Source organism: Mytilus californianus, unplaced genomic scaffold, assembly GCF_021869535.1.
Source record: "Mytilus californianus isolate M0D057914Y unplaced genomic scaffold, xbMytCali1.0.p SCAF_15, whole genome shotgun sequence".
Classification (NCBI taxonomy): Eukaryota; Metazoa; Mollusca; class Bivalvia; order Mytilida; family Mytilidae; genus Mytilus; species Mytilus californianus.
Genome location: NW_026262637.1, coordinates 10,210,574 through 10,227,525, shown reverse-complemented (window position 1 = coordinate 10,227,525; position 16,952 = coordinate 10,210,574). Strand labels below are relative to the sequence as shown.

The 16,952-nt window shown below is 32.4% G+C and overlaps 1 long non-coding RNA gene across 2 annotated transcripts in view; it reads right to left on the bottom strand.

Moving 5' to 3' along the window:
* Nucleotides 1-16,126, bottom strand: part of LOC127725373 (uncharacterized) — a 40,290-nt gene extending 24,164 nt beyond the window's left edge. Inside the window, exons 1-3 of one of the 2 annotated variants that reach the window (XR_007992968.1) lie at nucleotides 15,979-16,119; nucleotides 14,293-14,403; nucleotides 12,844-12,960 (exon numbers count right to left, since the gene is read on the bottom strand). This is a non-coding gene — a long non-coding RNA (uncharacterized LOC127725373). Of the gene's footprint in view, nucleotides 1-12,843; nucleotides 12,961-14,292; nucleotides 14,404-15,978 lie in introns of those variants that run through there. The other variant, XR_007992969.1, reaches the window with a different exon arrangement.
* Nucleotides 16,127-16,952: the final 826 nt, after the last annotated feature.

The window sequence follows — 16,952 nt, the reverse complement described above, 5'->3', positions numbered from 1 at the left end:
AGAGATATGCATTTACTTTTGATGTCTTCTACGAAATCCGCCGGTTCACAGAATTTGGATTCGGAAACTTTTTTGTGTTATTGCTATAAACATTTACGTTTAAATGATGTGAAAATGTAAAGGGTTCACCAGATTGGTTTTTTTTTCCGTACAAATTAATTAGTCTCACTTTTGTAGCGTTAAAAAAATTAAAAAAAAAAAAAAAAAAACAACTTGACAAGATAATCGTTACGTCGTGAAATCGTATTTTTTTCATATTATCATACATCACTCATACTATACATTAATGATCAAGACAGCAAACACGAATCCATTGACCCTTTAATATTTCTTATAGTTAAAATGGAAATGTCTAAATTTAAAGTGGGAAAAAGCATTCTCTGTCGCGTTTTACATACATTCTTTACATTTATAGACCCTTTTCTCACGTAATCGACAGTATCTTTGGAAGAATAAAATCTTCATATTTATATATTTTTTTTAATATCCAGATGATTCCAACAAATCATATAAATGCGTGCAAAATTTCTTCAAAATCCGTGATATCTCGCTTTTAGTTGTTAATTTCGACTCCGCACTTGATTGACTTGGATAGCCAGTTTTTTTTTCAGCCCAAGTCGGTGCTTCTTCTGCCGGTACTACTAATAACATATGACCACCACGAAATAGAGAAGAGTGCTGAATGTTGCGTTTAATACCAAAAAATTGATATAAGAAATATCGTCCAGTTACGCATTCTTTGCGTTAAAGAATTATCTGGTCAAATTTAATTATGATTTTTTTTTGAATAGGGACAGATTCGAAGGTAATAATAAAAAATCCTCTACAGTTTTCATGGAAACAAATGCAGCCCTTCTGAAGGCCTTTGTCGCAAAGATTATTATTGACATGTACCACCGTGTCCGCGTTTAGAAAATACACAACAGTCCTAAACTTTGCTCATTCAAGATAGCTACAGACCGTATGCACTACTGTCGTCTTAGGCGTCGTAGTTGCTCTCTTTCGATACATGACACATTCTCAACAATATCCTGCATAAATCGCAGTCCGGTTTTAAACAGATGTGACCAAAGTTTCGTCTCACAAACCTCTCTTTTAGGATCAATGAAACGACAAAACAATTCGTTCACAGTTGTCTAAATCTTGAATCGGGATGCAAACGAAACTTTTGTTATACAAAGGAATGATATACCACTTGATAAATTTTATGCTTCCGCAGCGCCTTTCGGGATTAACCATTATCAGGAATGATCAAAACCAAAATTTTAAAAGCCAAGGATGTATAGGAAGCGAAACATGTAGAGACCTCTATGACCAAAAGATAAAAGATGAAACTGAGGCAAATCCATCTACCATGTCTACAGTCAACTTAATTTGCCTTTATATTGAAATTATCAACAGTAAAGAAACCGTAAACTACCGTACGCGGAATTCAACAATTATGATCAAATCCCATATCGTACAGTAAGTTATAAAGGGTCCCGAAATGACAAAACGTGAAACATTTCAAACAACAACAAACAAAAAAAAAACAACCCAAAAACCAACGGCATGATTTACGTTCAACATAATGGAAAAAAAGTTAATATGATAGACATATATGGAAGCCATTGTACTGGTTTACATCTTCGTAACGTCATAAATTGCATGGCTAAATGACGTCACGAAAAAATGAAAAATGAAAAGAGAATATGAAAGAACATTGAGAGAACGTCATTATATTATCTGAAATCAATGTTTATTATATTTAACCTTAACCATCGGCCATATCGGCCCATTTGCAGTTAAAAAATCCCTAAATCGGCCTTTAAGCAGTTTAAGGCAACGTCAAACGGCACGATCGGCCCATTGGTAGTTAAAGGTAACAGTCAATCGGCCCTGAAGGGTTTCTTCGGCAGTCATTTTTTCTAAATTCTTTTGAAAAAAATAAATCTTACTTTTTGATATGCCTCTATTTAAACTCAATTTATTTGTAAGGGGACGGCTACGTGATATTTTTTTTTGGGGTAAAAGGGGGGGGGGGGGGGGTGAAGGGAGCAGTATGACTTTTTATTGATTGACCAATCTTTTTCATCCGTGTTGCTACACCGACAAAAGTTTTTTCCGCGCGAAAATTAATTTTCACTTTATTATACGTTTCCTGCATATTGTGTTGCAGAATATTCTTTTTCATCCTGTCATTTGCAAGGTTATATATTTTCAGCTCTTACCAAGCCAAAATATTCTTCTCGAATCCACATTTGTGTTGCGAGTATCGTGGCTGCCATCCAAAAATGGGACCCTTTTGTTCAATGCATCTACATAAACGATTTTTTTTATTGTGTTAAACAGAGAACCTTGTATAGATATACCGACGACAATATCCTGTCTTTCAACAGTCCTGATGTATGGCAGTTATAGATACATTACAAGTTGGGTGTTACAATTGTAAGTGCAGATCGAGTGGTTGAATGAAAATAAGATGGTGGCGAATCCTGATAAATTTCAGGTTCTATCTATAGGGTTAACAGTTTTTATAAAAAAAAACATCCATTGAACTTTAGCAAAATATTTTGTAATATGAAAAAACTGTCAAATTACTTGGAGTTGATGTAGACTACCAATTTGATGCATATATAAGGAACTTGTATAGAAATGATCCACAACAGCTGAGTGTTTCCAAGATCATAATTTTTTATCTAACCAAGCGAAACAAAATAACTATTTTCCATATCTTCATTTTTTTTTATTTTAATTTTGGCTTGGCATTTTTGTACAGAGATACATTCTAAAAAATGGGGGAAAACACAAGAAAGGGCGTTAAGATTCGTCTATAACGAGTTCATATCATCCTTTGAAACTCGTCTTGAGAATGCAAATGTTCCAAACCAACAAGAAAGACGCATCGCGGGAACAATGGCCCTTGAGAACAATTTGGAATAATTTGGATCCTTTATATTTACAGAATTTGCTTCAGAATGTTCTTTAAGATAAAGTTACATCCTAGAAATACCATACGTTCAAACTATCACATATATAGTAAGAAATCTTTTCGTTTCACCACTGCATCTCTATGGAATTGTTTAACGTACCACTTTAAGACAGATAACAGCTTCACACACTTTACATCTGTTGTTCAGTCCTGTATTGGTTCTGACTGCTGTTGCTCTGTTTGTAACTTATTTTATTTTTTGATACATGTTCAAGCATGTTTATGTTCGCTACCTAACTAGCTTGCAACTTAATTTAAATTGTTGATTTCATTATACTAGCTAGTCAACCAACAGTCGGTACACATAGGGGCGTTTGCATCAGGGGCACCTACTTTGGAGGTCCACAAACAACTTAGATGAAATGAATTATATTTTTATGCGTCTTTATTTACACGCCTTTTTTGTTATGCCGTGTTCTGCCTGAATTTCTATGTGATAACCAGACAAATTATACCCATTTACTTTTTAGTAATTACAAAACAAACGTATAGATAGTTTTACTTTAAATTAGTATTGACCAAATTTAGTTGCAAATCTTTAAATATTATCGTTTTTAGAGCTTTTAGTGTTTTGTCTTTTTATATGCATGCTGCATTCTTTGTTCATTTGTTACTGTATTTTTTTTATACATTCGATGAAAAACTAATCAGAACTTATGTGTATAATGTTTGTCAATTTCCCGAATCTAAATAAAATTATTTTTCTCGACGGTTTACTCAGGACGTTACGCGCGATGTTCGTACCTCATTGGAAAATCGGTGTAGTTGGCAAGATGCAAGTCCAAAATATAAAATATTGTGATATCATATTCATTGCTATTGTACGTATTTTAAAAAATAATGTTTTATAAAATAAAAACGAAAAAAATAATTGTTGAAACTATGTTTTATGCTGCATGCGACAAGTTTCATTTTTAAAAAACGGCTATTTTTAGGCTGTCCCGCGTAACATATTTCATTTATTGTAACCACTAAACTATGATTTTCGTCTAAATTATTATATATTTTGAAAAACGTTTTTTTCCATTATTTAACAGAAAGGTTCCTTCAGTCTTTTATGCATTTTTTATGACGTTATGATGACGTCATAGAAAAAAAGCGTTCCATACTACAAGGGCAAATCTGTCCCACGGGAAAAAAAATTGGGATTACAGATTTGAGAATCAAAAACAAATTTATCTAAAATGGAAAAAAGTTAGTATTTGTATTTACTACATCAATGTTAATTTGCTTAATTTTATGAGTTTAAAGACAAATATCCTGAAAAATGATATATGGTAATTTATGAGCGATTTTTCAAAGGCTTACAAGGTTGTCGCACCGCCATTTGTTGACGTAAAAACAAACTCAACTCAAATTTACGTCAATTGTTTGCTTATCAGTGCTCTTATAATGGTAGAATTTCATGATTTTTTAAAAATGTTATTTTTCTTAATTTTTCAAAAATCTAAAATACATCAATTTTCAATAAGTAGTTAAAAAGCACCGTCGATTTTGCGGAGTCTTACAAGAATGTCGCACTTGCTTAAAAACAACGTTTCAGTCGAAGTTTTGGTTTGAACGTTGCGAAATATTTTTTTTAATAATTCCAGAAATTATGAAAACGGTTATGATATGAATATTTGTCATATTTAAATACTTTCAGTTGATATTTGTATTAATATATGTAACTTTGACCGAGACCCTATAAACTTTTATTTACAGAAGTAAAGATTTCTGCCGCAGATAGAATAAAACTCTGGAAAGCAAAGAAAATTGAGAAAATGAAAGAAAAAAACAAAAATTATTATTTGAAAAAGAAACTAAGTAATGAAACAAAACAGCCAAAACAAACACTTTCAATGACAAATTCTGCAATAAAAAGGAGAAAAGAGAGAAAAAGCAAAAAAGAGAAAAGAGAAAAGGAAACAAAAAGAAAACAATCCTATCGCAAATCTGCGAAGAAAACTGCCGTAATTGAGCAAATATCCCTATATCGGAAAACTTTCGCAAATAGAACTGAAAAAAGTTTTATTAGCAAAAAAAATAGGACTTCCTGTAAAACTACTTTCCGGCGGAAAAAATGTAAGAGCCAAAATTTTAAGTTCAGAAGAGTCATGTTGGAAATATATTCAAAGGAAAACCAGAAAAGACGCAATTTCCCATGAAATAAAAAAAATTGCATATGACTTTTGGTTGCACCCCGAAAATTCCCGGCCGTCCCCAAATATAACAGATATTAAACGTGTTCGAATCGCACCAAAACAATTTTCAAAACATACTATACATATTTTGGATAAAACCCAAACAGAAATATTTCATGAATTCAAAATTGAATATCCTGAGATCAGTATGAACCAAAGAACTTTTGAACGTTTGAAACCATTTTTCGTTAGAGCAGCTTCTCCAAAGGACAGACTCACGTGTTGCTGTCGTTATCATGTCGAGGCTAAGTCCTTATTTCTGAGGTGTATGGAGTTTAGAAAGAAACATATTCACCCGCAATTATAGGAAAAAGAAAAAAATAAGTTCCCCGTATATGAGCATCTTACCGACATAGCGGTTGCTACTTGTGTGGCAAAGACACAATAAATGACTGTTTTAATAAAGCCTGTCTTGATAGAAAATGCACAAAAGGTGGTGTGAGCTTACTTGATTTCTCCGATCAGGAACTTAGTGACCACCCAGAGGCTCCAACTGTAAGTTCGGGAAAAATATGAGTATATAACAGTGCATAATAAAAGAAAACTCACATTAGTACGAAAATGCTCAAATCCGTCTGAAATGTTTGCACACTTTAAACATGTTTTAGATCATTTTGCAGGTCATCAGTTTCGCGCATACTGGCAAAATGCTCAACTCAAATCTCTAAAGGAAAATTTACCCCAAAATAATTGTATTGTGATTCATGACTATTCAGAAAACTATGCATGTAAGGAAAGGATGGAGATGCAATCGACATATTTTCAGAGAACAGAAGTCACGATTCATGTTTCGATCATTTATAGACATTCTGTTTTAGAGCTTGATGGTGTTGAAAGTTTTCCCGATGATCCCTGTATCGTAACCGAACATTTCTTTGTAATCAGTTCTGATGAAAAACATGACCAGTGTTTTACTAGTAAAGTTCAGTCTTTGGTTAAAGAATATCTTGATTCGATTATAGTTACAATGTGAATGCTTTTCACGAATTTACGGACGGGTGTCCCGTGCAATATAAATTTCGCTATTGTTTCGGTACATTGCGAAATATTTGTGTTGAAAATAATTACGATCTATTTATAAGGAACTATTTTGAAACAAGTCACGCAAAGGGGCCTCAGGACGCTGCTGGAGGTTTTTTTTTAAAAATCACGTCGATTTAGCATTTTTGCGAGGCAGCGCCGTTGTTCAAAATGCGCATGATTGTTTTAACTACTGTGAAAAAAACCTAAAGGATACGAAGTCACATTATTGTAGGAGGAGAACATTTCGCTTTGTAGATACAATTAATCGTGATTCAGTTAAAGCATATAAACCTATCCCGGGTATAAGAAGTTTACACCAAGTTTTAAATTCAGAACCGGAAAAACTAACAGTTAGGTATATGTCATGTTATTCGTGTGAAGAATGTGTGAATGGAAATTATAACATGTGTACAAACAAAGCCATTGGTCGCAAAGAGGTCGTGCCTATTAGACCTGATGACAAAGGTACTATAGACGACGACGAAAACGACAATGAATATACAATGTCCGACTTGATTGTAGAGGGAACAGTACTCGCCCTTTATACTGATGAAGAAAATGCCGAGTTTTATTTATTGCGCGCATCTTCTTGTCATGAAAAACTAAGAACAAGTGAAGTTGACGATTGGGGTGTTTCTTTTAGAAAAAACACAAAAATCATTCGAGGACAGTACTTCAAATCAGACTTAAATAGATCAGAACTGTCATATAAATTAATAAGACGAAAAAAGGCAACTGTACCAGAGGCATCTGTAATTTATATTTCACCACAGTTAAGGGTGCATTCTCGATTTGCACTTACTCTTCCTGAAACCGTGCATCTGGACATACTATCTGTACTAGATGAAATGGAAAGTTGAGCTTAGATACTGTAATAAAGTTTACTATGACAAATTATGATCTTTGATTTATTCACAAAAGAAATAAATATAGATTAAGTAGTACATATCCTTGGAATGTCCTTAATATATGTTAGGGTGAAAAAGAAATTGTAAATACATGTGCGATAAGCGATACGTTCCAAACAAGCTAGCTCCCGATTCTTGCTTTCGTTTTTTTTTTCATACAATATAAATCAACAATGAAGGAATTAAAATAATTGTTTGTCACACACTGATCATATTTAAAGAAAAAAGAAAAAAAAGGTGTGTTGTTCACATACAAACAAACATTTTCACCGATCAATACATCAATTATAGTGTTTCGGGTCTTTCTCAAGTTCGCCTCTGGATGCGGGATTTTTCACTGTGTTGAAGGCCCTTTGTTGGCCGTTGATTGTTTTGTACATTTTTGGTCGGGTTGTTGTCTCTTTGACACATTTCCTGTTTCTATTTTTTTTTCTCTAAACAAAAAACAAAGGAACACGTATTTATGGTCAATCACATAAACATAAAAAAACCTTTAAAATACGACGTTTTGTAGATAAAAACGTCGCGACGTTGTGTTACGCTTACATGTACGAACATCGCGCGTAACGTCTCAGTGATTTTTATACCATCAAAATCCTTGGTTTAATCAATAATGCTACAGAATTGACTGTTGTAAGAGAATTGTTTGTCTAAAGGCTCATCTCTTATACCTCATCTCCACTTTAATTGCTAAATGTACAGCTCAAATAGCGGACAGTGATAAGCAATAAAAAGGACCCAAGTTTGCCCTAAACACTCATCCAACTGAATTCAGAATGTGTTGCTGCAAGTTCAGTGAGTGAATGTGCAGTAAATTAAGCGAAAATCCGTATCAAAGTGTATCGACGTCTTGGTGGCGATCCCGTCAAACGGCATCGACTGATAGGCTACCATGGCTTCTTAAAGCAGCAAAACATCCCTTCAGTTTTCAGAGATCTAAACACTTGATACTTATGGCCCTTCAATTTTTCTATATCTACTAAGATATATTAGATATTAGAATATTACTTGGCGAGCATTGCACCCGTATATCCGTATGTTCTATTTGTAGCCACAGCTGCCATCAAGGTTGATTGGCCAAAACTATTAATCTCAAACTATATTTTGATATCCTATTAAAAGACAAATTACGTCAAGTTTGCTTTAAATTACACCAAGGATAATATCTTAGAATAACGTGTACGATGAACGACGACGGATGATGACTACAATTCACATTACCCTTAAATGCCTGATGAGGCAAAACATATAAATCCGGCGTTGCGCCATAACGTACACACCAGTCAAAGCCCGTAAATGATTTAAAAATGCATTTAGCAGGATATTAGGAATACTTTAAATGCTTTCATTACCGGTATATTTCTGCTGAGACCAATATCTATATGTTGGTCCCAGATTTCTGATAGTTAAAAAGATTTTATTCACAATTAACATGAAACATTTCTTAAAAAAAAACGTTGTTAAATTTGTACGGAATGTAACATGTGTCGCGTGTTAGATACAAGTGAATTTCTTATGTGAAAACAATGTGAATTATCACGGAGTTTTGACACGAAACAAATTCAGTGGCCTCAAATTAAACAATTTTCAAGGTTCAAGAAAAGAAAGTGGACCAGGTCATCGCGTTTAACATTATTGTCCATGATGAGAGACACATATTTTTTATGAATTATACCTAATCAAATCGTGTATTCATTCTGTCCTTGATCGTTTGATTATACAGTAGAATAACTAAATGTGTATCTATAGAGATATATACTGTGACATTTGTCTACGACCAACAGATGCAACATATTGATATGGAAAGTCGGTTATTTGTAGACTTATTTCTGTATTGACGAAGCCATTGTTACAAGAGATCAGATAAATCTCATAGAAAAAACGGAAGTACTTAAATTAAAGTTATATCCAATTTACTCGCTTCCCAATTGTTAACTTTCTGTTTCTATGTAGCAACATTCCAGCAACGCATGCATATGGAGTATATATATATATCTCCCAGTAGAAACGATATTCCAGAGCTTAATTGATTTCCTTGATAGAGGGTTGCTGATCACAAGAAAGCTATTAAACAAGAGTTCCAAGTGGTGAAGTTGAAATCATCCCTTTCGCAAATTTTACGGCATCACGATTTGGTTGACCGTTATGAAATATGTTTCACATATGATATGTTCCAATTGTCGTACCACAATTCCGTCCTCCTTTCCCCCGAATGTGACCTATCGAATTAGACTTATCACTTGGTTTTTACTTACATGAGCAACACGACCGGTGCCACATGTCGATCAGGATCTGCTTACCCTTCGGAGCACTTGAGATCTCTCCCAGTTTATGTAGGGGTTCGGGTTGCTCAGTCTTTAGTTTTCTATGTTGTGTTTTGTGTACTGTTGTTTGTCTTTTGGTCTTTTTCTATTTTTTGCCATGTCATTGTCAGTTTATTTTCAACTTATGCGTTTGAATGTCCCTTTGGTATCTTTCGCCTCTCATTTTTGTCTCCAATGACTGTATTCTAAAGAAATGGTATATTTGCTTGTATACTTAATGCTAGATCATCCACATCATCTAGAAAAAAGAATCATAAAAAGAGACCCCCCTTTTTGTTTTTATAAAGAACATTTCAATAAATGGCCTGCTGATAATAATTGCCCAAATAATTACAACACTCATCCGACAAATCGCTTAAACTTATTCATTGAAAAAAAATCTAATATGTAAAACTATGTTCGAATACGATAATTTTACAATTGCTACTATAATCAATTATCATAGATTATCGTTGGTTATCTCAACGAGATTGATTTTCTCGCTTGAGCCGGTACGGCGAAAGCGAGAAAAGCAATCGAGTCGAGATGACCAATGATAATCTGTTTATCGCTATTTTACCTAGTATGAAGACGTTCTTAATTTCCTTGACAACGGAACGTGTTCCCTTAGTTTTAGCGATAATTTTCATATCACTCGACTCCGTTTTCATATCACTCGTCTCCGCTGAGAACGAAAATTATCAGTCAACAAGATCAAAGGAAAAATTCGTAAAATAGCGATAATTAAATTTATCTGCAAAAATTGTTCCCAGATTTCAAAAATATACTCAACACAATTAACATGAATCATTTCTTCAAAAAAATCATAAATAAAGTAGTACGGGATGTACACGTGTCGCGTGTTGGATAAATGTGAATTTCTAGAACGTGAGAAAAATGTGAAGTATCACGGAGTTTTGACACGAAATAAAATGAGTACAAAAACGAAAGGGTCACGGTCATCGCCTTTAACATTATTGTCATAGATGAAAGACACATGGTTGTTCCCATTTTAAAGATTATATTCATTTAAATCGTGTATTCATTTCGTTTCTGTTTGATGAATAGGATAGACATATCTACTGTGACATTGGTCTATGACCAACACAGACGGAACTAATTGATAAGAAAAGTTTGTCATTTGTCGACTTTAATCTGTATTCACAAAGCCACTTTTACAAGAGATCAGATAAATCTTTTAGCCTTACGGAAGTACTTTATCTAATTAACCCGCTTTACTTGTCTCGATTTGTTGTAATCAGGTGGCATATTTGCTTGTATACTTTATGCTAGAGCATCCTTATCGTTAAAACAAACCCCAAACAAACTTATAAAACACATTTATAAAATGTGCCCCCTATTTTTTGTTTTGTTATTACAGAACATGGTTTTAATAAATGTATACCCTGTCACGTCCTGTCTGTGTTTGTTTGATGTTTTTCTTTGTATCAATCTGACTGAGTTAAGCCTTTTTCAACTGATTTTTATAGTTTGTTCTTATGTTGTGTTGTTACACCACTGTCCCATGTTAGGGGAGGACTGAGCGCTCACAAACATGTTTAACATATTTTAGTTGCTCATTTTAAAAAGTTGACATTTTGTGGACGTTGCATGGCGACGTTTCCGTAGATTTGACTGTGCACAGTGAATACTTCATATGTTGATATATACTGTGAACATTTTGTGTATATTTGAATATGTTTATCTATGTATATAAAAGGACGTGAATAATGTCAAATCATGAAAATACAAATTGTTTAGTCTCTAAGAAAACTTGTAAGATTTCTGCTGCCATTTTGGCTAAATGGGTGCAATTTGGGTACTCGGTGCAATTTGGGCAATGTTGTGTTGTGTATAAGACGTTATGTCAAAAAAATTCGATCATTTTCACACTTCCTTCTATGATCAATAATTGATTTTATGTACAGAAAGCTGTTATTCTGTTAATCTTTTCTGTAATCAATATTTGTTTTACATATTTTTTTTAATTTTCAGATATTGATTATTATTTATATTTTCCAACACCCAATTATTCTCTATTCTTTTTTAACACATATTTGCTGCATCAATTGCAAACAAATGTATTTCAGTTAAGCAGGAAATACTTTACTTGAGTGTGAGAAGATTCACTAGCAATATACACGACATCCACAATTAAGAAAAATCAGTATTAATTAAGAAATATCTAAGAGATGCAGGTAGGAAACTTTTTTCTTTGTAAATATTTGTTAACCTTTTGTACCTTATTCTAACGAAATTACTACGTATACTTCTTTTCTACGTTTTATTTGTTTGAGCAACACTGAGTAAGTTTTCTTCAAAAACACTTTTCAAATTAATCTTAGTTTATAGTATTTCTTATATTACCATAAAAAAAAGATTTTTCATGTAAAAGGGGGAAATAAAGAAGTTACATGTACCAAAAGAGCATTTATTTACAAACTATATTAAGACAATTAAAAACAGACAATACCTTACAAAATGAAAAGCGAGGACAATAATGATAAAAAAAACAGGCTCAAAACTATATGAAAATCTAAAGGATGAGCAAAACAAGGGAAGTGCTACACTCAGATGCCGCGGAAAGGTAAATAATTACTTTTCAACTAGGTTCACCCGTCACACATGATATTTATTTGGTGCGTCCGAACCGCTTTTCTTGATCAATCTTCATCAGAAACACTCATACAAAAACAAAATTTTAAAGCCAGGGATGTTTAAGTACTTGAAAACTTTAGGATCTGTATGACCAAAAGGATTCTAAAAAACAGCCAATTCTATCGTAGTAACATCAGTGATTAGTCATATAAGGTGATGCATTTTTGTGAGTGGTATCAATTCGCTTGTATATTTATTATAGCTGAAATATGAATCAAGTGTTCACGTTTCCTTTCACAGTATTGGAATTAAGTTCAATTGTTTCTTGCAATGCACAAGATCGTGTGTTCCTACACTATCTTTCTTTCTGTATGTAATTTATTTTGCAGTACTGCCGCGGATATAAGACTATTCTAAATATACAAGAGAGTAGTTAAGATACTGTGAGCTTGCCTTTAATAACTGCGAGCATTCTTTGAAACAGTAAAATTGAGTATTGTTTTCTTTGTACCTGTGTTTTAGTTGTCTGCTATACAAGTTTTATAAAATTGTTTCCCTTATTTGTTGTTTATCGTTATTGTATATTTTTCTATGTAGCTTTAGCTTTTACATTTATTAAAGAAAAATGGGAATATTACGTTATCCATGTTTGTGTGCCTGTCCATACTAATGAACCTCATAATTTCTATTTTTCCCTTCAGGAAATTGTTGGTATTGATGCCACATCTATGAACTTTGTATTTTTCTTTTTCTCTTGAAACTAAAGTATCAAATGACGCAACGATACGCAAAATGTTTAAAAAAAAACTCTATCACAAATGTACTATTAGATTCATTAAGAAAATAACAGACTACTGTTGTAATTTGTCTTTTTAATAATTCATTAAGTTAAATTGTTTTTTTCTTTATGGTTCTTATTTTTAACATCCCGTAGGAGTGCATGCTGACCATCTCTTGTATTTGTCCTGTACGCCCTAAAAAACAAATGACCACATTTATCTTCTTATACATAAGTGCTTTTTAATGTCACTAATGTCATTTACTTGCTGATGAAAGAAACAGTGGTATATGTGCCAGCTTTTTATGTATAGATATCTTAAGTTAATGATAAAGAAGTATTTACTGATCTGAATAACTATACATATTTATATGTTTGCTTTTTTCAACGTGTTTGGAAATAGTAATTGGTTTATAAAAAAAACCTTCACTTTGCATATGATATAGCTAGTTATATGACGCAAATAACTCAATCTTAAGCATTAAAAAAATCTTTAAGTGAAAACTAAACAACAGGCGAATCGAATTTCAACGTTCTGTGTGAAAAGATCAGTTGGAAAAGGTTTTGACCTTAGATAAATTTGGTTAATTTGTAAAGTAATTTTTGGTCAAATAGCAAAGAAAGTTTTTACGTTTTTATACGCCCCTGGTTTTCAAATATTTGGGTTTGGGCGTTCATGATGAATGTAAATTGTACATCTAGAAAAGACAATCGGACAAATGAAATTTATAAAGTGATATTTTCATTTACTAGCACGGGGTCGATACCACTATTGTTGGACTGTTATTCATTAATCCCTAGCTTTGATATGTTTGGGTATGAACGTTCCTGATGAGAGTAAATCCATGAAAGCGCTTCGGATACACAGAATTCATGAAGTGTTACTTTCATTTATTTTGCTCAATCTTTAGTCCAATTAGTTATTTGTGTACTGTCGTTTGTTTGCATTTTCCTTGTAGTCATGTAGTCATAATGTTAGTCGTCTATCTACGAATTATGTTTACATTGGTTTCCCCTTCCTATCTTCTCTTTTGGATCATGTAATTTAAGCAATAATGACGTCCATATCCAATTACTTTGAGTTTTTGTTTGGTAATATCGAAAACCATAAACCATAAGATTCAAAAGATAACAAACTAACGCAGTCTCAAAAACCACAAAAAACGAAATTCACGATTAAAGACATTTTGACAGAAAGTTGAAAAAGTTATTTGAAAATATCTATGTCCCAGTAGTGAAACTATTACAATACATTGAAGGCCATGCCAAGCGTAAAACCCTCGTTTTTTTTCAGTAAGTCGTGACATCTAAGATAGCTCGAGTGAAACGCTTAATTAAAACTAATTAGTAGATAGTCAGCTTGACTTCTATTTTTTTTTTTAAGTGAAAATAACACAATATAAATTTTGGTCGTCTGAAGCGTCAGGAACGCTAAACCAAAATATTTGGAAACCAGAGATGTATAAAAAAAATATGTTTAAAATTCAATGTTAAATTTGATTAATCAGACAATTAGTTATACAAATACCTTTTTATAGAACGCTTGAAGGATTTGGTTTAACTTTAATGGGGGTTGTTGTTGTGTATTCATTCTTGTGTATTCGTCGTGAAAAATGTTTTTCGCAGGTCTGTAATTGGTCTGAAATAGAATTATCAGTCGTGAAATCGAACAAATTCGGTATTGAAAATGAATAAAAAACATTGATGTTCCTACTCTCCCTATTTGATATCGTCTAGTCATCCATCTGTTGTAAATGTTCTAACATGATACTGAAACTAGCTTGTGTCAGGTTCTTCATGTAAGACTTCGTATGAATAGTGGTTCACCGAAACATCATTTCATACATTATTTCATTATATTCTATTTGTGCATTTGGTCTAATAGAGACTACACCTGGTTACATGCATCATTGCATTCAAAATGATCTATGCAACGAAATTGCTTTGACCTTCAATTAAAAAGTGCACGATAAGCAATGCAGAGCTTCTTCTCCGCTACTTTGATATTCTAAATGCAGATCAGATATTTTTAAAAGAAACAGAAACTCTGATTCATTTGAACGAGTAAAGGCTTTTCAACGGAAATTTGTCTATTAGATAATTACATTTAATCTGTATAATTGTACATAACTGATTTGTGTATCATGTTTTGTTAAATCCTTAATTGATTTGATAAATAATTCATATTTCAGTAATGTAAAGCAAGTGCTTAAAACTATAACGTCAATAAAATTGTATGTTCATATTAAAAGAGTGATAATAATACATGTTTTTGAGAAGATAACAACTGACGAGGTTTTAGAATAGGAGAAGCTACTTTCTCTTTCACATTTGTTACATGTATGTTTCTTTCAGAACCGAATATTAGTCGTCCTGTGGTAAATGTTCTGTATCACTTTATTGTTTTGATAAAATTTATTTGACATTGATTAGGCCAATAATGTCTTTTGTGTTTTTTCCATATTTAATTTACTAGTTTACTTCTAACATGGTCTGTCGAAGGGGAAACAAAAAAAAAATTGAAAAGGACCAATTACAGTCCTTTTTTGTGTAGATATGAAAATCATATCAGAATTATTGCCTTTTAAACCCAATATTTCAAATAATGAACATAGGATATCGGAAAAATAGTCATGATAATCTCTATCAAAGTTTAAAGAACGCAATCCATGCAATAGTTACTCCTTTGTATACGGAATATCTTTGATACTGATGACTACTGTTATTTTCCTGTTTTCTTACACAAATCCCCTTTGTTTATACCTGAATATTCACCAGATATGACTTCATACGTTTTGTTTTCTTGTTATGAACAAGACAATGATATTCAAACACCTTTTTTAAATGGAATTTAAGTTTCAAGAAATAATTTACCTGTAAATTGAGTATTTGTTAATCTGTACAATAACACATCAAATATTTATGTGTCCTGTTTTTGTTGTTGAGTATTGTTGATGCAAATGTAATATTTAAATATCATAATTCTACTAAGAAATATTTTTATGTTTATATTTTGGATTCCTGTACAAAAACCAGACAAAAAAATTCTGTTATATTTTGATGTTTTAACTACAATGTCCACTAGTCGAAAGTTTTGCAAAACTGTACATTAAATGGCCCTCTGGAGTACTCAGAATGCGTGTGTACATACCAGTATTGAATTTGATACAAGGGTCAAACAAAATTGCAAAAGTATAAACAATAAGCTACTTACATCAAAACTGTATGAATTTACCATTACAATGCAGACAAGGAAAACCATGATAAAGATTCTTCTGTAATCCATTACCTTCGCTGGTGCTTGTATCTGTGTAAGCTTGGTATTTCAGACTTACCCTTTAGAAATTTTAATATTGACAATGTAAATGGTGTAAAATCCCTCGTTGATGATGTATATGATTTGGTATATTCGAAAATTAAAATCATTAATTTTCTAAATTTATGTTATCGTTTATATATCAATTTATACTATCATTTTTTTGACCTAAACAATTACACGCTTGTATAGATAAAGCGCATTATTATATCTATTAAAAATAAAAAATCTTTATTGTCTGTATTTATTTAAAGAAGGGACATGGCAAAATTCCCAACACGTACTGAGACTTGACAAAACAAAAAGCAACTCAGCTCGAATTCACAACAAAACCTACAACACAGAGCAAAAGCTTACACAGCACTGAATGTATATTCACCATTTAACGACCTGTCCTGTTTGTGTGATGTTAATAATAAGATAAAATCGCAGCTTTTGTCCTTCAATTTAAGGTCTTATGAATCCTTTGAAAATATGTCTTCAAATTACTTATTCATTCAAATATCCCTTTGTTTCATACAATTTTACAATCCAAGATTGCGAAAATACCAATACAAACTGAAAAAAAAACCATGTAAGTCAGTGAATACCAATAACACTAAATCAATGTAAGACAGAAAGCAAATTTATGTCTTGGATATTGCTGTATCTTGAAATCATGTCAAGTTTTGAATCTGGTAACAACTAATACAAAAATGCATAACCCATGGTGAAAATATGGCTATGTCCTATTCCATTCAAAATGTAGCGCTATTTTAAGAAGAAATAAATACTAGAATAAAACATCATCATATGAAAATGACAAAGGCAAATTGTTATTTAATTTTGATGGCAAATTCTACATTTTAACGTGGTTGCACTATTGAATATTT